At 45.1% G+C, this 24,954-nt stretch overlaps 1 protein-coding gene across 6 annotated transcripts in view; it reads right to left on the bottom strand.

Moving 5' to 3' along the window:
- The window catches only part of Klp31E (kinesin-like protein 31E), a 433,444-nt gene that overhangs the window by 362,923 nt on the left and 45,567 nt on the right, over positions 1 to 24,954 (bottom strand). The window lies entirely within an intron of this gene.

The raw sequence follows: 24,954 nt of genomic DNA, 5'->3' as shown, positions 1-24,954 counted from the left end.
GGTTGGGAGACGATATTCTAGAAGAACCGGGCTGGATGATCCACCTGCATATTCCCCATTATATCCATTCATCTACTCGCTTGCTTGCCATACCTCTCTTCCACCAATGTGGCAACTAATATATCGACTTAACTGCGTTAGCTTGTATCATTCTTTCATTTGTATAATCGAAATATACATCCAGTGTTCAAAGTTCATTGTCACTACTAATCTTGCTACGATCTTCTCTTGATAACAGGACAACAGCCAGTGGGACTTCACAGACTAATAATGGATTAACAGACTGCAATATCGGCAGTGTGTTTTCCACCTCTGTAAGATTCATCAACAGAAAAATTCGAACCATCAAGGCAAGCACAGAGGTAGGTTCTACAAGCAATTGACAAGTCAATCAACCCTTGAACAAATACAATAAATTATTAAACAAATAAATTACAAATGAAAATGAAAATAAACCAATTATACAAAAATTAACTCAGCTATGGGGAATTCAGATCCACGACCTTCAGGAACTATCATGCTCGACACGTAGGCAGCTACGAGACTATCTTTGGGATGAATTCTCTACAACCTAACAAGCTTCTTACTATCGCAAATGTTCAACATTAAGAAATGCTTCCGATACGACTACGCAAAAGACGTCGACAGCTGTAGTACTTAGGAGTGACCGGTAAGAACAAGGCTAAGCCGGTAACATAGAGGACAACATCCGGTAACACCGTGACCATGCCAGTAACATCGAGGCCAAGCCGGTATGAACGAGGCCAAGGCGGTATGAACGAGGCCAAGGTGGTATGAACGAGACCAAGCAGGTAACACCGAGGCCAAGCCGATAACATCGAGGCCAAGCCGATAACATCGAGGCCAAGCCGATAACACCGAGGACAACATCCGGTAAAACCGAGACCAAGCCAGTAAGAACGAGGCCAAATCGGTTACACCGAGGCCAAGCCGGTAAGAACGAGGCCAAGCCGGTAAGAACGAGGCCAAGCCGCTAACACCGAGGCCAAACCTTTAATACCTACTCCTACGGTCCACCTAGGAAACGAAGAGTTCACATACGAAGGCAGATTGGCACACCAAATTCTAAAACTCGTTCAAGGGCAGAATCGAGAACACGCCTGTCCCTAAATGCAAATGCCCCCTGTATTCCCAGGCGTCAGGTTGTACATAAAACGTTCTTAATAATATGCATCTGTGCCATAAAAAGAATGATATAAAATCATTCTTTAGAGCATGCGCGCACCTACATGACAGACGATACTGCATGACCTTGCCGAGACGCCTGTTAAAGAATTTTCAGAATGCAATGTTCTCCCCACACGTATAAACATATACACAAGTATACACACACGCACACACCCACTCTCATTCCTATCTAAACATCAGAGAATTGCTACACACACATTATATATATATTATATATATATATATATATATATATATATATATATATATATATAACATATATATGACACGAGAGAACAGAATAAAATGAAAAATAAAAATAAATATAATTAATTAAAAAGAAATATATAAACAAGTACATAAACGAACCGAGAGAACAAAACAAACAAACACAAAAACAAGATATAAAAAATGAAATGAATAAACAAACAAATAAATAAACATACAATTAAATAAACGTACAATTACATAAACAAGTAAATAAACAAACGAACGAATTAAAAGACGCCACCCGTCCCCAGCACATTGCAACTAACCTTCAATTGAACGAGACACCAACCTTCAGTTCACCAGTAAACCACTAACACAAGGATAAACGCCCCACAGAGGCTTCGACGAGGAGGACAAGGAAAGCAACGCATACTAGATCGTCACCTTGACCGAGATCCTATCGATCCTCTTTGGGTTCAACCGACTTAACCGATTTAACGGATTTAACCGACGTTGCGAAGGAATTGTCCTCAGGGACACACTTTTAAAACCTTTCTACCATTATAGTTTTACTAACCTCGTTTGCTATAATTAATTAAATTCATAGGTATTTTTTATAAATTTGTCATCAAGCTAGATAAGCTTAACTAGAATTTTCTACTTTGAATTGGGCCGTACTTTTAACTTGTTTTGCCAGACCTGGAAATCGTTATTAAGAAATTCGTACTAAGTTCATTGGATATAATTAATGAGATTCACAGGGGGATTTTTATTGACATTCCATTAAGCCGGATGAGCTTAACAACTAGAAAATCAGGTAAAATTCTACTTTGTAATAGTAGAGAGCGTTTGCCAGATGCGGCCAAGTTTTGGAAAAGTTCAGTTAGCTTAATAAAATCACCTGGCGACGGACTTTGATATTACGACCACCTTGTTAAGATACTCTCATAACCTTAGGAGTTTAATGACTCATAAGGGAGACTTTGCTGTCGCCAACAACGAGCCGCAACTGTGGCGCCGGAGACATCGTTGTCGCCAACAACAGCCGCAACGGTGGCGCCGGAGAGTTCGTTGTCGCCAACAACAGCGGCAGCGGCAGCGCCGGAGACATCGCTATCTCCAACAACGAGCCGCAACTGTGGCGCCGGATACTTTGATGTCGCCAACAACGAACCGCAACTGTGGCGCCGGAGACTTTGCTGTCGCCAACAACGAACCGCAACTGTGGCGCCGGAGACTTTGCTGTCGCCAACAACAAGCCACAACTGTGGCGCCGGAGATTTCGCTATCGCCAACAACGAGCCGCAACTGTGACGCCGGAGACATTGTTGTCGCCAACAACGAACCACAACTCTGGCGCCGGAGACTTGGTGTCGCCAACAAGCCACAACTGTGGCGCCAGAGATTTCGCTATCGCCAACAACGAGCCGCAACTGAGGCCCCGGAGAATTTGCTGTCGCCAACAACAGCCGCAACGGTGGCACCGGAGATTTTGCTGTCGCCAACAACGAGCCGCAACTCTGGCGCCGGAGACTTTGCTGTCACCAACAACGAACCGCAACTGTGGCGCCGGAGACTTTGCTGTCGCCAACAACGAACCGCAACTGTGGCGCCGGAGACTTTGCTGTCGCCAACAACAAGCCACAACTGTGGCGCCGGAGACTTCGCTGTCGCCAACAACAAGCCATAACCGTGGCGCCGGAGACTTTACTGACGCCAACAACAAGCAACAACTCTGGCACCGGACAGTGTGACACCGGCTTTACAAGTGTGACGTCTGTCCTCACCTTCGTGGTTGTGGATGCCACAGAAACGAATAAAATCATCTGGCGGCTTTAAGAACAAAAGAAGAAATGTCTCCCAGTACGAGATGGGTTAAGCGAGAATGGCTACAACACATTCGGTCCATGATGGAGGGACCGGGGATGATTGAAATCGCCTGGCGGCAGCAAGAACGAAAGTGACACTCGTACCATACATAATATGCTTCACACCAAATCCCCGAGCATATTCATGGGCATGTCCGAGTGTCACTCGAGCACATCTGTCATCGGATGAATGGAAACCTGCAGAAAGAGGTGACGAAGTCTGTCAGGATGAGGCGGACATAAGATTCACCAAAGCACAAAACGAGTGTGACGCACAGACAGACAGACAGGCACTAGCTGGCAACAGACATTACCGAGTTGGAAGCGAACGGACAATATACGACTTGGTAAGCTGCTGAAAGGAAGAGGAGGGGTAGAGGGGAAAAGGGGAAGGGAAGGGGGAGAGGGGAAGGGAAGGGGGAGAGTGAAGGGAAGGGGGAGAGGGGAATGGAAGGGGGAGAGGGGAAGGGAAGGGGGAGAGGGGAAGGGAAGGGGGAGAGGGGAAGGGAAGGAGAGGGGAAGAGGGGAGAGGGGAAGGGAAAGGGGAATAGGGGGAGAGGGGAAAAGGGGGAGAGGGGAAAAGGGGGAGAGGGGAAGGGAAGGGGGAGAGGGGAAGGGAAGGGGGAGAGGGGAAGGGAAGGGGGAGAGGGGAAGGGAAGGGGGAGAGGGGAAGGGAAGGGGGAGAGGGGAAGGGAAGGGGGAGAGGGGAAGGGAAGGGGGAGAGGGGAAGGGAAGGGGGAGAGGGGAAGGGAAGGGGGAGAGGGGGAAGGAAAGGGGGAGAGGGGAAAGGGAAGGGGGAGAGGGGAAAGGGAAGGGGGAGAGGGGAAAGGGAAGGGGGAGAGGGGAAAGGGAAGGGGGAGAGGGGAAGGGGAAGGGGGAGAGGGGAAGGAAAGGGGGAGGGGTAAAGGGAAGGGGGAGAGGGGAAGGGAAGGGGGAGAGGGGGAAGGGAAGGGGAGAGGGGGAAGGGAAGGGGGAGAGGGGGAAGGGAAGGGGAGGGGGAGAGGGGAAAGGAAGGGAAGAGAGGGGGAAGGGAAGGGGGAGAGGGGGAAGGGAAGGGGGAGAGGGGAAGGGAAGGGGGAGAGGGGAAGGGAAAGGGGAGAGGGGAGAGGGGAAAGGGGGTGAGGGGAAAGGGGGAGAGGGGGAAAGGGGAAGGGGGAGATGGGGGAAGGGGGAGATGGGGGAAGGGGGAGATGGGGAAAGGGGAGAGGGGGAGAGGGGAGAGGGGGAGAGGGGAGAGGGGGAGTAGGTAGGAAAGAGGAAAGAGGGATGTAGGAAAGAACACGAAATAGGGTAGGAGAGAAAATGCGAAATAGGGAAAGGAGAGGGAGAAGAAAACGGAATTAGAAAACTGAAGAAAACGATAAGAAAAAAGAAAAAACGGGAAATGAAAGCATGAGAATATGGGAAATGATTAGGACAGAAAAAAACAAGTAACACATACATACATATACCAAAGGCTTTTACCCCCTTACACGGGGGATAGCCAAAAAGAAAAAGGCATAGAAACCACTCCCATCCATTCCATTTCCTATTTATTCCACTCCCCTCCCCCTCCTCCCTCCCTCTTATCTTGGCACCTCCTGGAACTCGTAGAGAGAAACATTAACAGAAGAAGGGAGAAAGGGAGAAGACGTAAATCGAGTAAAATGAAAGAATGAGAGAAAGAGAGGAAGAATTAAACAAGGCGAGGAGTGAAGAGAGAGAGAGAGAGAGAGAGAGAGAGAGAGAGAGAGAGAGAGAGAGAGAGAGAGAGAGAGAGAGAGAGAGAGAGAGAGAGAGAGACCTGAAGAACAAAATTAAACATTTTTTAAGACACTATCTTCCTCTAGGGCCAAAAGAGATGACCCACCCTCAATAGTTACCAACCCAGCGGCAAACTTTAGATACTTTATTCTGTCTAAGCCCTACTCGTAGACTTAAAGTGTATCTTCTGTCAGAATTAACCAGGGTTTCTTTCCACGGTGAGATGAAGTAAATTGTGGTGAAGGTAACCTGGGCAGTGGACAAGATGCAGGGATGACCCGTCATCCAGGAGGTGCCAAGATTAGAGGGAGGGAAGAGGGCAGAGGGGAGTGGAATATGTAGGGGATGGAATGGGTGGGAGTGGTTTCTATGCCTGTGGTTTTTTGGCTACCTCCCGTGTAAGGGGGAAAAAGCCTTGGTATATGTATGTATGTACATTTTTTTTATTGGTGATTAGTATCCAATCATTAAAGAATGGTGAGTTGGTATGTGGACGACCAATCACCCGCCAGCACCATCATCACCACCACCACCACCATCACCACCACCATCACCACCGAATTACATTATAAACCCCCCTTGTTTGTTTCCGAGAGGCGATTGCAATTAACAACCAATTATGGTTCTAGAGAAGGGATGTTTTGAAACCTGGGCTACGTGTAGTTTCAAACAGAGGCTAATTACTTCCTAAGCCCAGCCAAGTCGTAAACCGAAGCCCGCACATAGTTAGCGCTACTTTTGTACACTACTGTACACCAGTTCTCGCAAGCCAAGTCAACAGAATCCCATAAGAATCGGGTAAAAGCCCACTTAGTACCGTCGCTCGTAGTCGCAATCCGCACCGATTCGCAATTTTGTTTTTGTTTTTTTGTTTATTTTTTTCTACTTAACGAAGACAAAGAAGACAGCGAGGAAAGCCCAAACGTTTTAAGCTGTCAGCGGGCAACCCCACAACAACAACCCATCCACTTTGACCACTGAAAGAACGTGTTGAACAACAAACACTGAAATAAAATCACACACATACACAGAGAAAGAAGACAAGAAAGGCAAATTCAAGTGACAACAACAGATAAATAAAGTAGGAAAACAATAAATAAATAGAAAAATATCTGGTTGATTAGAGAACTCAAATCTCTTTGGGGTCCACCAACACCTGCTTGAGAAACTCAAATTCTTTACGCTTATAAATAAACCGGTCGTAGAATAAATTATTGGATTATTATGATAAAACCAGGCACCCACAAGAAAAAAATAATAATAATACATGTGTGTGTGTGTGTGTGTGTGTGTGTGTGTGTGTGTGTGTGTGTGTGTGTGTGTGTGTGTGTGTGCACCCGCACGTCTGTCAATCTTCCTCTTCTTGAAAGCAGTCTTCGAACCAGACTAGCCATCACATCGAATGTGTGCTGGACCTTCCTGCCTAGCAGGCTCGCGATGGATCAGCCACTACCCCCAAGGCTAAGAACTGGTTCTTCCCTCAACAATCTCGCCAATTAAGTTTTTCATTTTCCTGTTTGTTCTTCGTGCAGCGTTTTGCTACAATCTCGATCATTTTCTGATCAAATAATGATAACTGGTCCATTTATCAAAATCCTGTAGGAGTACAAACGAGAAGAGAAGAACCTCGATATGGAGTCTTGCCATGTGATACAAGAAACTCTCTCTTTCTCCCCTCTCTCTTTACATGTACTAACCGTAGCAGGAGCCTTTTCAATTATATTCCAATTAAAACTATCGACAGCGACCTCAAAATATTATTCCTTGTATTATTTCAGTATAAGCGATCACATATTTGTTAGGTGAGAATACATTGAGACGCCCATTGCTGGTCCAACTTTAAAACTAGTTATCTTTTCTCTCTCTCTCTATCTTTTTACTCAGACATGACTGTGCTACATCGTTACATGAAGTTTGGATCATCTCGAGAATTTTCAAACAGAACCATTATATTACTATACTAGCCAAATTACCCGCGCGTTGCTGCGGGCAAATGATGATCATTTTAATTTTGATAGAATTTGTGGAGAAAAGTTACACGTATCAATACAACTCAATGGAAAAGGTAACAAAAATAAAATGTTAAGAAAGTAAGAAAAAAATCAATTTGAGGAGGGAGACGCCCTTTGGAAATAAAATACACTTATCCAAGTAGCATGGGTTATGGTGAATATATGGTTTTGGGTGGAGTTCGTGAACAAACAGACAGACACAGAGGTTACCACTTTATTATAGTAGATACAAATCATAGTAATCCAAGTACCATGGGTTATAAGGTTTCAGAATATATATGGTTATAGGGGTTTATCTGCAAAAACCTAGGAGTTCGTGAATAATCTCTAACCTAACCATACCCCACCCTTAACCCTAACCAAAATATTTTTTTCATTTTTGAAATGAAATATAGTTATCCAAGTACCTGGAGTGATAGGGTATCAGAATATATATGGTCATGGGAGTCTATCTCCAAAACCCTAGGAGTTCGTGAACAAACAAACAGACAGACAGACAAAGGCTGTTACTTTATTATACTAGATATACGATTAAGACTCGTCTTTCTGGAGTGGCCCTATACAGACACTTTATTATGATTTATCTACCTATTAGTTTATCTAATCTACGTTCATCTATTTCTATTTATTTATTCATTTATCTATTTGCTTAACTTACATGATCCGTCTATTTGCTTTATCTATTTAATTTAATTTATTCATTTGTTTTATTCATCCGATTCATTTATTCATTTACCTATAAAATTGTCTATATATTTATCTATCTAATCATCTATCTTAATTATCTGCCTATATTTGCTGTGCGAAACATGTAGTTAAAAAGTACGAAACATTTACCTATAAGATTTTCAATATATTTATCTATTCAATCATCTATCTATCTTAATTATGTGCCTATATTTGCTGTGCGAAACATGTAGTTAAAATGTACGAAACATTTACCTATAAAATGGTCAATATCTTTATCTATTTAATCATCTATTTTAATTATCTGCCTATATTTGCTGTGCGAAACGTAGTTAAAATGTACGAAACATTTACCTATAAAATTGTCAATATATTTATCTATTCAATCATCTATCTATCTTAATTATCTGCCATTCCAGCTACCCAGAGCTTTCTAGCCAAACATGTGTTCTCCCGTTTTACATCTCCATTAATCACAAGTGTTTAGCGTTTCTGCGAACCCGTCTCCTGACTCGACGAAGCTCATCTTAAAACAAACCACTAATAAAGCCCGAGATCCATCACGCACATCGATAATCTTCAGGCAGACGTCATGAATTATACCCAGAAATTTATGCTGCTGATCATCCTGCGAGCATAAATCACTAATATATATCTTGTAAAGCATAGTACCTTTTGTCTCCGATCATCGGAGATCTTGTCTTCTGAGACTGATCACCACGTGATCGTCACTTGTTCATCTTCGTTCAATTGACTTAAGTTGAACACGATTTCCTCGGTAATAATTCTTTCATCCTCATGCCGTGCTGACGACCCATTCGTCTTGAACTTTTGAACACAAGGCTCTATTGAACAAGAGCCTACTGAACATTATTTGCCGACTATCATCATATATCAAACTCATGCACGTTTCACCCCCACATCCATGCGGACTGCCCTAACTGGGGAAGAAGGAAGAAGGGGGAGACTGAAGAAGGAGAGGGAAGAGGGAAGGAGAGGGAAGAGGGAAGGAGAGGGAAGAGGGAAGGAGGGGTAAGAGGGAAGGAGGGGGAAGAGGGAAGGAGGGGTAAGAGGGAAGGAGGGGTAAGAGGGAAGGAGGGGTAAGAGGGAAGGAGGGGAAAGAGGAAAGGAGAGGGAAGAGGGAAGGAGAGGGAAGAGATGGAAGGAGATGGAAGGAGGGAGAAGGTGGAAGGAGGCGGGTGAGGGGATGGGAAGAAGAAGGGAAGGAGGGGGAAGGGGGAAGAGGGAAGGAGAGGGAAGAGGGAAGGAGAGAGAAGGAGAGGGAAGGAGGGGGAAGAGAAGGAAGATATTCAAGACGTCTTTCGCTGGTATTTGACAAAAGGCTTAGTTTCCAAGGCCTAACAAGGGAGAGCAAATTCACACGTAAGAACATGGCAGCCCTACATCAGAAGGGGGGGGGGAAGTGCAACTGGGGAGAGGGGAGGAGGGGGGGAATAAACTCGACCTATAGCGAAGGACCTAGGCCCGGGGAGGAGGGAAGTAGGTCTAGGGGGGAGAACGGAGTTGGGGGGGAATGAAGTTGGGGAGAATGAATGTGGGGAGAACGGAGGTAGGGGGAGAACGGAGGTGGGGGAGAATGAAGGTGGGAGAGAACGGAGGTAGGGGGGAGAACGGAGGTGGGGGAGAATGAAGGTGGGAGAGAACGGAGGTAGGGGGAGAACGGAGGTAGGGGGAAGAATTAGGGGGAGAACAGAGGTAGGGGGAGAACAGAGGAAGGGGGAGAACGGAGGTAGGGGGAGAACGGAGGTTGGGGAGAACGGAGGTAGGGGGGAACGGAGGTAGGGGGAACGGAGGTAGGGGGAGAACGGAGGTAGGGGTAGAACGAAGGTAGGGAAGAACGGAGGTGGGGGAGAACGGAGGTGGGGAGAACGGAGGTGGGGGAGAATGGTGGGGAGAACGGAGGTAGAGGAAGAACGAAGGTAGGGGGGAGAACGGAGGTAGGGGAGAACGGAGGTAGGGGGAGAACGGAGGTGGGGGGAAGAACGAAGGTAGGGGGAGAACAGGTAGGGGGAGAACAGAGGTGGGGGAAAAGGAAGGTGGGGGAAAAGGAAGGTGGGGAGAACGGAGGTGGGGGAGAACGAAGGTGGGAGAGAACGGAGGTAGGGGGAAGAACGGAGGTAGGGGGGAAAACGGAGGTAGGGGGGAAACGGAGGTAGGGGAGAACGAAGGTAGGGGGAGAACAGGTAGGGGGAGAACAGAGGTGGGGGAAAAGGAAGGTGGGGAGAACGAAGGTGGGAGAGAACTGAGGTAGGGGGAAGAACGAAGGTAGGGGGGAAAACGGAGGTAGGGGGGAAACGGAGGTAGGGGAGAACGAAGGTAGGGGGAGAACAGAGGTGGGGGGAGAACAGAGGTAGGGGGAAGAACGAAGGTAGGGGGGAGAAGGAAGGTCCTAAGGTAAGGACGAAGGTTCGGGAAGGTAGGGGGAGGGTGGAGGGGGGATTAGAACGACAGACCATGAAAACAATAGGACAATGAATGAGAACCGCCATCTTCCTGGTAACGCACGCACTCACGCACACACACATTCTCCCAAGTCTTCTCTCTCTCTCTCTCTCTCTCACGCAAGGTCTACTAATATGGCGAGTAGATCTTCGGCAGCACACGAATACACGCAAGACAAGTGCACACGCACGCGCGCACGCACACACGACTTGCTGGTGTAGTGGTTATTCCTGCAGGTTGTCACGAAATTATTGGATATCATAACAACACACACATACGTGTATGATTCACAATAGTCTTTGGATTACGTGTTGGACTCGTGATCCACAGCTACTACCCTCCCGGGTGAGAGCTCAGAGCTGATGTATGACTCATCTATGGGTAATGCTGTGACCTGACACACATACACAAAACTCCCCGTCCACGAGTTGGAGTAACGGCTCGCAGCGCAGCGATACTGAAATTATTTCAGGCCTGGGCGGGATTCTAACTAGGACCGCTGGGTTAGCAGTTGCGAACGCTACCACTGCACCATCGAGTCGTGTGTGTGTGTGTGTGTGTGTGTGTGTGTGTGTGTGTGTGTGTGTGTGTGTGTGTGTGTACGTGTGAAGAACTTGTTGGCTCACATCATTACTCATTGATCGTACAGTATATATTCTGAACTCTCATCCGAGAAATTAACAGCTGTCAATCACGAGTCTAGCATGTGATTCAAGACCGTGGTGATGAATCACACACACACGCGCGCGCACACACACACACACACACACACACACACACACACACACGGGACCTGTCGCTATGTAGGCAGAGTTGATATTTGTGGGCGGCTATGTAGGCACAAGTTATGACCAAGCGAGCATGATGGCCAGCAATCTTGCAAATCTGCGTAAGGCACGTGGGAAGAGTGAGACAGAGGCAAAGACAGACAGACACAGACCAAAAAGACAGGGAGAGGGAGGGAGAGAGAGAGAGAGAGAGAGAGAGAGAGAGAGAGGGAGGGAGAGAGAGCGAGAAAGGGAAAAAGAGAGAGATGGAGAGAGCGAGAGAGGGAAAAGAGAGTGAGGGAGACAGCGAGAGAGGGAAAAAGAGAGAGGGGAGAGAGCGAGAGAGAGAGAGAGAGAGAGAGATCCGTGTTAGTATTTTCCTATTAGGAAGACTAACCATTTATAAAACAAAAAATAATATATACTCTGTGTGCGTTATATATATATATATATATATATATATATACATATATATATATATATATATATATATATATATATATATATGCAATAAAAACACTGGGAACGTGTGTTCACAAATGCATAAGTAACCACTAGGAAAAGCAGACTAACGAAGCAGAGCGCTTTCGTATAATTACACTGAATATGTAATTATACGAAAACGCTCTACTTCGTTAGTTTACTTTTCTTAGTGGTTACTTACGCATAACATATTATATATATATATATATATATATATATATATATATATATATATATATATATATATATACTCAAAATAAATTCCCAACATATAGGCGTCTGCATATATACTACGTCCTCGCTTGGTTCTCGAAGGAAATACAACGTCTACTCGATCCTCTCGAGACCAAAGGAAGCCATGCTACCCGCCCGTGCGGGGTGACGGAGCAGGGAAGGCGCGTAGGCCTGCAGGGGGCTATGAAGCAACAAACGCCATATAAGGAAAGGGGGAACGGAATGCCGGTCCCCGGTCGGGGTGGCCGCGTGCCGGAGCGAGACCCAGCACAGCAACCTACCGGTAGCGCTTATACAACCGGTAGTACTTGTACTACTGACCAGGAATGATTATACAACCGGTAACATTTGTACTACTGACCGGTAATGATTATACAACCGGTAATATTTGTACTACTGACCAGTAACGCTTGTACAACCGGTAATATTTGTTCAACCAATATTGATTATACAACCGGTAATATTTGTTCAACCAATATTGATTATACAACCGGTAATATTTGTACTACTGACCAGTAATGATTATACAACCGGTAATATTTGTACTACTAACTAGTAATGCTTACACAACCGGTAACACTTGTACTATTAACCAGTAACACTTGTACTACTAACCAGTAACGCTTGTACAACCGGTAATATCTTTACTACTAACCAGTTATGCTTATACAACCCGTAATATTTTTACTACTAACAAGTACCGCTTATGCAACCGGTGATATTTGTACTACTAACCAGTAACGATTATACAACCAGTGATATTTGTACTACTAACCAGTAACGCTTGTACAACCGGTAATATATGTACTACTAACCAGTAACGCTTGTACAACCGGTAATATTTGTACTACTAACCAGTAAAGATTATACAACCGGTAATATTTGTACTACTTACCAGTTATGCTTATACCTGTAACATTTGTACTACTAACCAGTAACGATTATACAATCAGTAATATTTGTACTACTAACCAGTAACGCTTATACAACCGGTAATATTTGTACTACAAACCAGTGACGCTTATACAACCAGTGATATTTGTACTACTAACCAGTAACGCTTGTACAACTGGTAATATTTGTACTACTAACCAGTAAAGATTATACAACCGATAATATTTCTACTACTAATAAGTGACGCTTATACAACCGGTAACATTTGTACTACTAACCAGTGACGCTTATACAACCGGTAATATTTGTACTACTAACCAGTGACGCTTATACAACCGGTAATATTTGTACTACTAACCAGTGACGCTTATACAACCGGTAATATTTGTACTACTAACCAGTGATGCTTATACAACCAATCCATTACAGATGTACAACAAATCATTGATACCTGTACAACCCAGTAACCCTTGCACAACCAACCAGGGACATCTGTATAACCAACCATTGACACCTGTACAACTAACAAGAGACACCTGTACAACTGACCAGTGACACCTGTACAACCAACCAGAGACACCTGCACAACCAACCAGAGCCACCTGCACAACCAACCAGAGCCACCTGTATAACCAACCAGACACCTGCATAACCAACCAGAGACACCTGCACAACCAACCATTGACACCTGTACAACCAACCAGTGACGTAGCCGACCAATTAGACTTACCAAACGGGAACACCGACATAACCAACCCGTAACAAACAACCTTGGTCGAGACTTGCGCGCGGTTTGCCATGTCAAATATGCAAGGAGGCGGGAAAGTGGAGAGTGGAGGGGGAATGGGGAGGGGGAAGAGGAAAGGGGAGGGAGGGGGGAGAGGGGGAGGAAGGAGGGAGAGGGGAAGGGAGGAAGGAGGGAGAGGGGAAGGGAGGAAGGAGGGAGAGGGGAAGGGAGGGAGGGGGAGAGGGAAAGGGAGGGAGGGAAGGGATGGAGGGGGAGAGGGGAAGGGAGGGAGGGAAGGGGGAGAGGGGAAGGGACGGAGGGAAGGGGGGAAGGGGAAGGGAGGGAGGGAAGGGGGAGAGGGGAAGTGGTGGAGGGAAGGGGGAGAGGGGAAGTGGGGGAGGGAAGGGGGAGAGGGGAAGTGGGGGAGGGAAGGGGGAGAGGGGAAGTGGGAGAGGGAAGTGGGGGAGGGAAGGGGGAGAGGGGAAGTGGGGGAGGGAAGGGGAGAGGGGAAGTAAGGGAGGGAAGGGGGAGTGGGAAGAGGAGAAGGGAGGGAGGGAGGGAGGGAGGGAAGGAGGGGAAGGGAGAGGGGAAGGGAGAGGAGAAGGGAGGGGGGAAGGGAGAGGAGAAGGGAGAGGGGAAGGGAGAGGAGAAGGGAGGGGGGAAGGGAGGGAGGGAGGGAGGGAGGGGGAGAGGTGAAGGGAGAGAAGGGAGGGGAGAAGGGAGGGAAGGAGGGAGGGGGAGAGGGGAAGGGAGTGAGGGAGTGAGTGAGTGAGTGAGTGAGTGAGTGAGTGAGGGAGTGAGGGGCATCACAGGGAGAATACGCTCAACAATGTGAAAGTGATGTCATGCCGCCACCCCAGCCTCTCAGGCTGCTGGAGGAAGGAGACAACGACACCCAGGCACGTCACCCGAGGTCGCCGCGCGTCCGTGAAAGTAAAAAAGAAAGGGGGAGAGAGGGGGAGAGAGGGGGAGATGGAGAGAGGGGGTGGGAGGGAGAGAGAGAGCGATACAGAGACAGGCAGACAGAGAGCGGTACAGAGACAGATAGACAGACAGAGAGAGAGAGAGAGAGAGAGAGAGAGAGAGAGAGAGAGAGAGAGAGAGAGGGGGGGGAGGGGGAGGGAGAGGTAGATATAGGAGAGATAGAGATAGGAGAGATAAAGATAGAAGGAGAGATATAGATAGATTGGGATAGATAGATAGAGACGAAGAGGAAGAAAGATAAGATAGAAGGTGAAAGGGACAGGAACAGAGAGGAAAGAGAATGCGAGAAAAAGAGAGAGAAAGAGAGAAAAAAAGGAGAGACGAATAGAGAAACAAACACCGACAATCACAAATACAGAAACAGAAAGATACATATAAAGATATATACAAATACACTGCTAAAATACAAAACACTAAATATATACACAAAAATATACAGAGATACAGAATATGGAGACTGAGACATACAGAGATAATAGAGACAATAATCAAATGACAAAGACGTACACTAGTGACAAGGAACTTCAAACAAGACCCTTGCCTGATATCAAAGACGTCATTTTTGCCCACAGTGCACAGGGTACCAGAACAGGTGGAAACCAGCAAGCGTTGGGAATCGAACCACGCCCTACTGGTGTCACAGCGGACACCCAAAACTGACCCACGACATACGGGATGTATGCAAATACATCCCTAAGTGTTGTGTCTGATATATAATGAAAGAGACTGCAGGAGACCATGAGGCCTACACTAGGCAGTTCCATGTCCATGACCACCTGTCTTCCCCATCCATAAAGTCTATTCCATTCGTGAAACACTGCGTACATGTCTATATACAGTGGTTACCATATACTTGTATAGATTTTTGCAAACATTGTATTAGTGCAACATTAATCAAATCACTGTTATAGCCTATGGCGTTGAATTAACATTTAAACAAGAAACGAAATTCAAAGAATATGCCGCAATTTGAAAATATTAAATTTCAATATATAAAAGAAAAATCTTCCATATTGCTTCTATCATATCCTTGACAGCTAAGAGCACACTGGGAAGCCACAAGATCATTATTTTTATTTATTTATTTATTTTTATTTATTTATACTATATATATTTTTTGGCTAAATCGTCTCAACGTACATTTGCCAACCTAGCGATTTCCCGCTAGATCCGGAGACTTGGCTGAATAGGGGGCGGAAAGGGTTACATGAGTTGCTTGGTGTGCCATCACAGAAACAAAGAGTGTCAATGACAGTGCCATGATAAAGTAGCCAAGCGTGCCTATTCAAGTGCCGTGCCACGTGCCGCTTCGAAACTAGAAGTCATCCGGTTCGTATAGATCCAGAGCACGCAACGGACCCAAACAAACAAGTCATCACGCCTTCCTAAGTAAGGAAGGAAGGAGTAAGGAAGGAAGGAGTAAGGAAGGGGTAAGGAAGGAAGGATTCAAGGAAGGAAGGATTCAAGGAAGGAAGGAAGGAAGGAAGGAAGGAAGGAAGTGAGGAAGGAAGGAGTAAGGAAGGAAGGAGTAAGGAAGGAGTAAGGAAGGAAGGAATGAAGTAAGGAAGGAAGGAGTAAGGAAGGAAGGAGTAAGGAGGGAAGGAAGGAACGAAGGGGTAAGGAAGGAAGGATTCAAGGAAATAAGGAAGGAAGGGGTAAGGAAGGAAGGATTCAAGGAAATAAGGAAGGAAGGGGTAAGGAAGGAATGAAGGGAGTAAGGAAAGGAGTAAGAGAGGAAGGAATAAGGAAGGAGGGAGGAAAGATTAAGGAAGGATGGAGGAAGATAGGAAGGGGTAAGGAAGGAATGAAGGAAGCAAGGAAAGAAGGAGTAAGGGAGGAAGGATTAAGGAAGGATAGAGGAAGGTAGTAGGAAGGAATGACGGAAACAAGGAAAGAAGGAGCGAAAGAGGAAGGATTAAGGAAGGATGGAGGAAGGTAGGAAGGGAGGAAGGTAGGAAGGAAGGAAGGATGGAGGAAGGTAGGAAGGAAGGTAGGAAGGAAGGAAGGATGGAGGAATGTAGGAAGGATTAACGAAGGATGGAGGAATGTAGGAAGGATTAAGGAAGGATGGAGGAGGTAGGAAGGATTAAGGAAGGATGGAGGAAGGTAGGAAGAATTAAGGAAGGATGGAGGAAGGTAGGAAGAATTAAGGAAGGATGGAGGAAGGTAGGAAGGATTAAGGAAGGATGGAGGAAGGTAGGAAGTATTAAGGAAGGATGGAGGAAGGTAGGAAGGATTAAGGAAGGATAGAGGAAGGTAGGAAGGAAGGTAGGAAGGAAGGAAGGATGGAGGAATGTAGGAAGGATTAAGGAAGGATGGAGGAGGTAGGAAGGATTAAGGAAGGATGGAGGAAGGTAGGAAGAATTAAGGAAGGATGGAGGAAGGTAGGAAGGATTAAGGAAGGATGGAGGAAGGTAGGAAGGATTAAGGAAGGATGGAGGAAGGTAGGAAGGATTAAGGAAGGATGGAGGAAGGTAGGAAGGATTAAGGAAGGATAGAGGAAGGTAGGAAGGAAGTAAGATGGAATGACGGAAGCAAGGAAAGAAAGAGCGAGAGAGGAAGGATTAAGGAAGTGTGGAGGAAGGTAGGAAGGAAGGAAGGAGTAAGGGAAGAAGGATTAAGGAAGGATGGAGGAAGGATGGAAGTAGGAAGTAAGGACTCATGGAAGGATAAAGAAGTTTCCTGCCTAATTACTGTTTACTTTTCTTTTATATAGACCGTGTCTTGGGACACGGTTTCTGACCCAGGGCAGTGGACAGGATGCAGGGATGACCCGTCATCCAGGAGGTGCCAAGATAAGAGGGAGGGAGGAGGGTCGAGGGGAGTGGAATATATAGGAAATGGAATGGGTGGGAGTGGTTTCTATGCCTGTGTTTTTTGGCTACCCCCCATGTAGGGGGGAAAAGCCTTTGGTATATGTATGTATGTGTAAACGGCACTTCACATGGTTGTACCTAATTTTGACCCCCGTTAACGTAGATATTAAATAAACAGATGAACATATAAATACATAAATAAACAATAAATTAATAAATACATGAATAAACAAGACGAATGAATACATAAAAATAAAAATAAAATATAAAGAGCAACACATAAAAAGTAAATTAAAAAGAGTAAATAAACAAAATAATCAGCTACAAAGACTTAGCCACCGAATATATCAAACAACAAGCAAAGAGCACATGGCCTACACAACGAAAATAATAATAGATAATTAAATTAACGAAAATAAATAGATAATAATAATAATAATAATAATAATAATAATAATAATAATAATGGAATGAAAATAAATTAATAACAATAATAATAATAATAATAATAATAATAATAATGATAAATAATAATAACATAAATGAATAAATACTAACCCTTATTCTCAGGGTAATTCCAGAGATAAAATGGTCTAGCGACAGGAAGGACGTAATCAAGGCCGGCAGCTTGCTGAAGATACATGCCAAGACGAAAAAAAAAAAAAACTACACCCAATCAAACAAGCCTCCCAAAAATAAAAATAAATAAATAAATTGGATCCCGTAACAACTCTCTAGTTCGATACTAGGTGAAGGCTACAGCTGTGACCATTGAAGAAGAAAAAATGTCCAACGGTGGAACGCTGGTTGCTGACGAAGAAACACAATGGAACAATAGGCCTTCGTGACCACATATTATATATATACCGGTATATTATACACACACACACACACAATATATATATATATATATATATATATATATATATATATATATATATATATATATACATATGTATATATAGAATCATGAAAGGAATGGAAATCCTAGACAGAGCTGATTTATTAAAGTGGGATAACAGAAAAACAAGAGGACATGAAAAAAAACTCAAAAAGGATAATTATAGACGAGATCTGAAAAAGAACAGCTTCCCACACAGTGTGGTGGATACCTGGAATAAATTAAACAAGCCAACAGTGTTTGCACATACTATTCCAGATTTTAAAAACAAACTTGATACTGAAAGATACAAAGACGGGTTACTACGAGCATAGCTCCCTTTCCGTATAATACAACTAGGTAAATCCACACATGCGCGCGCGCGCGCGCGAGAGAGAGAGAGAGAGAGAGAGAGAGAGAGAGAGATAATGAACCAATAAGAAGTCGTCACGTCGCGTCGCCCAAATGACGGGAGGACCAACCAATCAGCGACGGTCATTCTCAACACCGACATGACGTAACGAGCCAACAAGAACGCGAGGTCACTTTGACAATAAATAAAAAAAATAATAATAAAAAATAAATAAATAAATAAACGGACGCTGCACCATCTGTCGTCTTGCATGGGCGAGCTTCCAGGGTGGAGCCCCAGTCTCCGATAGTGACCAGTGCCAATGCACTCGAGATTCGCTAAGCAAGCAAGCAAGCATCATAAAAGTCCATAAACGGAGAAGGAACCTACACCAACAAACGAACAAACACATGTGGACAAGAAAACCCTAGTACAAGCTTCCTGGGGTCGTTGATTTGGTTAGGTAGTTTAGTTAGGTTAGGTCAAGTTGGGTTAGGTTAAGTTGGGTTATCTTAGTTTAGGTTAGGTCAAGTTAGGTTAGGTTTAGATACGATAGGTATATTACAACAACAAAACTGATTGATCATGGCGTTTGAAGAAAATCATGAATATCTTAAAACTATATTTGATGATTTTGACAAAGAACAGATGGATTTGTATGAATTAGTTTAGATGTATAACATTAAGAACATCACGAACAAACGTATTCTTACTGTTCTCAAATCCCCTAAACATTTGAAGAACTTTTTTGTATTCTATTACCTGCCGTCAGGCGATTTTATTCATACGAAGGAGAAGCCGTGGGAACGAAAAATATTTGACTATTTGAAAATCAAATTCGATTAAGTTCACTAACCTCCATTAAGGGGATTAAATTCAGATACAGAGTCCAAAGTCCGTTGACACCAAACAAGTCAACGATATTCATGAATCGTTAGGAATTTTCAAATATTCAAATTCAAATCCAACGGATTTCTTCAGAAACCGTTGACACGCCAGACCATTTGTACTGATAACATTTTGCTTTGAGAGGTTTCGTTTGTGAAAATGCAACAAATGATTAAGATATCGCACAGACTTTCGTTTGAATGTTCAAGGTGGTCGATAGTAGAAAAAAGCGAAACTTGTTATATCAGTAATTTCAATGTTCGTCTCTTGTTCCAGGTTGCCTTTTTCAAATGGCTCTGGGGCATTAACAAGACCTACAATCATCTTTAGATTGTGAAAGCTTGAACTGCCTATACGTCTGCCTCTCTCTTTCTCTCTCTCTCTCTACGTCTGCCTTTCTCTTTCTCTGTACCCAACTCTCTCTAACCCTGCCTCCCTCTCTCTTTGTCTGCCCCCCCTCTCTCTCTCTCTCTTTATCTCTCACTCTCTTTCTTTCTCTCTCTAACCCCCATCAAATCTCAATTCCGACCTTCGGTGGCAAACACCGATCGCCTCATTTTGTGTCGTTCAGTGTGAACTGTCACGATTAGATTCAAAAGGACTCACGACTCGACACGAAGCAATTTCTCAACCAATCAAATAAATAACAACTAACACACAATATAAGGCATAATCGAATGAACAAAACCAACAAAATAATAACACAGACAACGTCCGCGTTCTTCGTTTCTAGCGTTATTACCTTGAAATCCATTCCCCCTCTCACCTCCCCCCCGCCTCCTCCCTCCCCCTTCACTGCCTTAGGCTACGCCGTCTCCGACTTTGCTCAAATTACCACGAAAGGTCAGGTAAGGTCGCCACGAATGAGTGACCATTTGGGCCATGGCGGCTGGCGTCATCGGAAGCGCGCGCGCCCCGCGTCGTCCACCTGGTCACGCGTTCGAGTCCCACACTCTAATCCCGTTCTGAGCAGTGACTGCCACCTGTCCCAAAGTACTAAGGGCAAAGGTGGCCTTTCATGTTGTGCAGCCACGCGACTCGTGGCGCAGGCTCCTCGCCCTCCTCCCCACCACCACTGAATTTCTTGACTAGAGAGCTCGACAGGCATTCATCTAATTTCGTACTTTACTTGATACATATGTTCACCTGACGCCAGGCGATTTGGTTTAGACAAGGGGGGGAGAGGGGGAGGAGGAAGAGGAGGAGGAGGAGGTGTTGGCTCTACAAAACCCTTGGGCTATAAACTATCGCGAATAACCCTTTGGCTATCTTTAGCCACTTGTATGTTTATTATGCCTCTCGATAGGCGATTTTATTAAACTGATTTTTTTTTTACTCTACAGACTTTTCTTTGGTTGTGGAGGGGTTTCACCCCTCAGAGAGAGAGAGGGGAGAGAGAGGGGAGAGAGAGGGGAGAGAGAGGGGAGAGAGAGAGGGATGAGAGAGAGAGGGGAGAGAGAGGGGGAGAGGGAAGGGAGAGAGAGGGGGAGGGGGAGGGGGGAGGGGGGAGGGGGGAGGGCGAGGGGAGAGAGAGAGGTGGAGAGACGGGAGAGAGAGAGGGGGGAGAGACGGGGGAGAGACGGGAGAGAGAAGGGAGAGAGAGGGGAGAGAGAGAGAGAGGGGAGAGAGAGGGGAGAGAGAGGGGAGAGAGAGGGGAGAGAGAGAGGGGAGAGAGAGAGAGGGGAGAGAGGAGAGAGAGAGGGGAGAGAGAGAGGAGAGAGGAGAGAGAGGGGAGAGAGAGGTGAGAGAGGTGAGAGAGAAGGGAGAGAGAGGAGAGAGGGGAGAGAGAGAGGGGAGAGAGAGGGGAGAGAGAGGGGAGAGAGAGAGGAGAGAGAGAGAGAGAGAAAGAGAACGTGCTCTCAGAGACCTTGAGGACTCCCCCGAGGTTACCCGCCACCAAAAAAAAAAAAAAAAAAAAAAAAAAAAAAAAAAAAAAAAGGGAGGGGGGAGGGAGTGGAAGGCAGTCCGGCAACACTAGTATTTACAATTTTTCCACCAAAATCAAGGTAAAGAGGCGAAATCTTGTGTAGGATAGCAGAACGGATCGATAGGCGATGTTAAGATTACAAAGGAAGGGCATGCCGACAGGAGACCTTTTGGTCCATAACTAGGTTGGATGCGAAAAATATATATAAATGAATAAACAAATAAAGATAAAACAGACAATTATATAATGCACATGTAATAATAAATAAACAATAATAATAAATTTATCAATAAACAATAATGATAAAATAATCAATAAAATAGAAAATCACCACCTCCATTCACATAAGACATTCATTAATGTAAATCCACAATTCTTCTCGAAATTTCATTTCGATTCAAAGTCGGATCAGGTGCCGCCACAGACGATGGATCAAAATGAAAATTTCGAGAAGAATTGTGGATTTACAGAAGGAGTCCGCTTCACGTTTGAGACTGTCGGAACAAAGTGGTCCATTAACGGAACTCTAACCGCTGCTATTGTGTAAATAGCGTAGGAACACGAACACACGAACACACACACATGGAACTCTAACCGCTGCTATTGTGTAAATAGCGTAAGAACACGAACACACGAACACATACACATACACATACACACACACACACACACACACACACACACACTAGACGAAACAATAGTGGATGCAAAAATCACACACGAATTTAAGAGCAAGTCAGACACTGCGAGATACAGGGACGGGACACTACGAGCGTAGCTCCCCTTCCCGTAAGATACAACTAGGTAAGTACAACTACGTAAATACACACACACACACATACACACACACACACACACACACACACACACACACACACACACACACACACACACACACACACACACACACGCATACACACACACATACACACATTATATACATACACATTACATACACACACGCATACACATTACATACACACATTATATACATACACATTACATACACACATACACATTACATACGCACATACACATTACGTACATACACACACACACACTCTTCAAATACTTTAAGTTACCTTACGCTCTCCCACGTTACATTTCCCTTCACTATGGCAGTTTCTTCCTCACCTGAAAAAGAAAAATGAATCAAATAAACAAACCAGTAATAATGTTTACAATGAAAACTAAATATTTATAATAATACATGCAAATGTCATCATGGTTCACATTATTCTAAAACATTCTAATATTCCAACTCGTGCACGTCACCAACGGACGGACAGACACAGACAGACAAACACACACACACACATAGAGAGAGAGAGAGAAAGAGAGAGAGAGAGAGAGAGAGAGAGAGAGAGAGAGAGAGAGAGAGAGAGAGAGAGAGAGAGAGAGAGAGAGAGAGAGAGAGAGAGAGAGAGACCCCTGAAGGCAAAGTGTCACTGTAATTCCAACAATCACGACTCGCGCAAAAAACAAACGTTTATCAAACCACTCAAATCAGAACTTTGTCAATCACGGTTCGCAAATAAAACATTTGGCATGACTTGCAATTCAAACGTTTGTCAATCGACTCACAAGCCAAACATATGCCAATCGGCTCACAAACCAAACGTTTGCCAATCGACTCACAAACCAAACGTTTGCCAATCGATTCACAAACCAAACGTTTGTCAATAGACTCACAAGCCAAACGTTTGCCAGTCGACCCACAAGCCAAACGTTTACCAATCGACTCGCAAGCCAAATGCTTGTCAATCGACTCACAGGCCAAACGTTTGTCAATCGACTCACATTTCAAGCACAGCGTTTTAACAAAAGCTTCTCTCTTTCTCTCTCAAGTGAGGATCTGAATAAACTTTGGTGTCCATTCTTTCTGCCGCCAGGCGATTTTATTCAGTTAAGTGGGCGTGTGAGGGAGGTTAATTTAACCCACACAAAAACAAGGGCTATAAAAACCATCTCGGTTAAACTTCTGAATACTTAACCGCACTTGTCGCATGGTAATCTTGAGACAAAACACAAAGGAAGTTTTCGAAGGGAAACGCGACTTGGAAAATGTCTATATTAATAAAAAATCTCCTGCCTGGGACTAGCCCAGTGATTACCTGGAATTAGCCCGTGACTACCTGGAATTACTCCAGTGACTACCTGGAATTACTCCAGTGACTACCTGGAATTACCCCAGTGACTACCTGGAATTAGCCCAGTGACTACCTGGAATTAGCCCAGTGACTATCTGGAATTAGCCCAGTGACTACCTAGAATTAGCCCAGTGACTACCTGGAATTAGCCCAGTGAGTATCTGGAACCCAATGACTATCAGGAATTAGCCCAGTGACTATCTGGAATTAGCCCAGTGCGTACCTGGAATTAGCCCAGTGAGTATCTGGAATTAGCCCAGTGACTACCTGGAATTAGCCCAGCCCCTACACAGAACCACTCCAGCCCCATATCCGGAATTAGCCCAGCCCCATATCCGGAACTACCCCAGCCTCATAACCGGAACTAGCCCAGCCCCATATCCGGAACTAGCCCAGCCCTACATCCGGAACTACCCCAGCCTCATAACCGGAACTAGAACCAGCCCCACATCCGGAACTACCCCAGCCTCTTAACCGGAACTAGAACCACCCCCATATCCGGAACTAGCCCAGCCCCATATCCGGAACTAGAACCAGCCCCATATCCGGAACTAGCCCAGCCCCATATCCGGAACTAGAACCAGCCCCATAACCGGAACTAGTGCAGCCTTTCTCTGGGATCAGTCGTGTGAAGATGTACTACATGGATTAATGTAATTTGCAGCTACGAGGTGTACAGAGTGGCAAGTCCCATTTTGCCTATAGCAAATGGTAAGGTGACCCCCATGCAAGGCAAATGGCAACTACACCCGTGTTTTACCCCATGACAAATGGCACCTACACCCCCATTTCCCCCTATGACAAATGACACACGCACACTTTTTCCCCTATGACAAATGGCACACTAACACTTTTTCCCATGACAAATGGCACCTTACACTCCCCTTTTTCCCATGACAAGTGGCACCTACACACCCATTTCCTCTTTTGACAAATGATACACGCACACTTTTTCCCCTGTGACAAATGGCACCTACATTCCCATTTTTCCCTATGACAAATGGCACCTAAACTCCCATTTTTCCCAAGACAAATGGCACCTACATTCCCATTTTTCCCAAGACAAATGGCACCTAGAACCCCCATTTTCCCCAAGACAAATGGCACCTATATCCCCATTTTCCCCGTGACAAACATCACCTACACCCCCCATTTTCCCTATGACAAATGGAACCTATAACTCCCATTTTCCCCGTGACAAACATCACCTACACCCCCCTTTTCCCTATGACAAATGGAACCTATAACCCATTTTTCCCGTGACAAACAGCACCTACATCCCTATTTTTCCCATGACAAATGGCACCTATAACCCCCATTTTCCCCGTGACAAACAACACCTACACACAATTTTCACTATGACAAATGACACCTATAACTCCCTATGACAAATGACACACCCACCATTTTCCCTATGACAAATGGCACGATTTCTCACTTCCTATTCCCGCCATGGGAAATGGAACCTGGACTCCCAGCCTGCCAAGGGAAGTGGCTGCGGCACTCCAATTTCACCAAGACAAGTGGGATTGGCACTCCAATTCCCCCAACTCCCACCAAAGGTCGGTTCTTCGCGAGAACTGATGTCACGGCGGTTGACACAAATACGCCACGGTTGAGCAGGTGCGACGCCCAGTCAGGTGTAATTATCAGATCAGATCAGATTGCCTGTGTGCCTGTG

Source organism: Oratosquilla oratoria, chromosome 29 (assembly GCF_046742065.1).
Source record: "Oratosquilla oratoria isolate Oo_2021 chromosome 29, ASM4674206v1, whole genome shotgun sequence".
In the NCBI taxonomy this organism is placed as follows: Eukaryota; Metazoa; Arthropoda; class Malacostraca; order Stomatopoda; family Squillidae; genus Oratosquilla; species Oratosquilla oratoria.
Note: the sequence above shows the minus strand (reverse complement) of the source record. Positions and strands in the feature narration are given on the sequence as shown.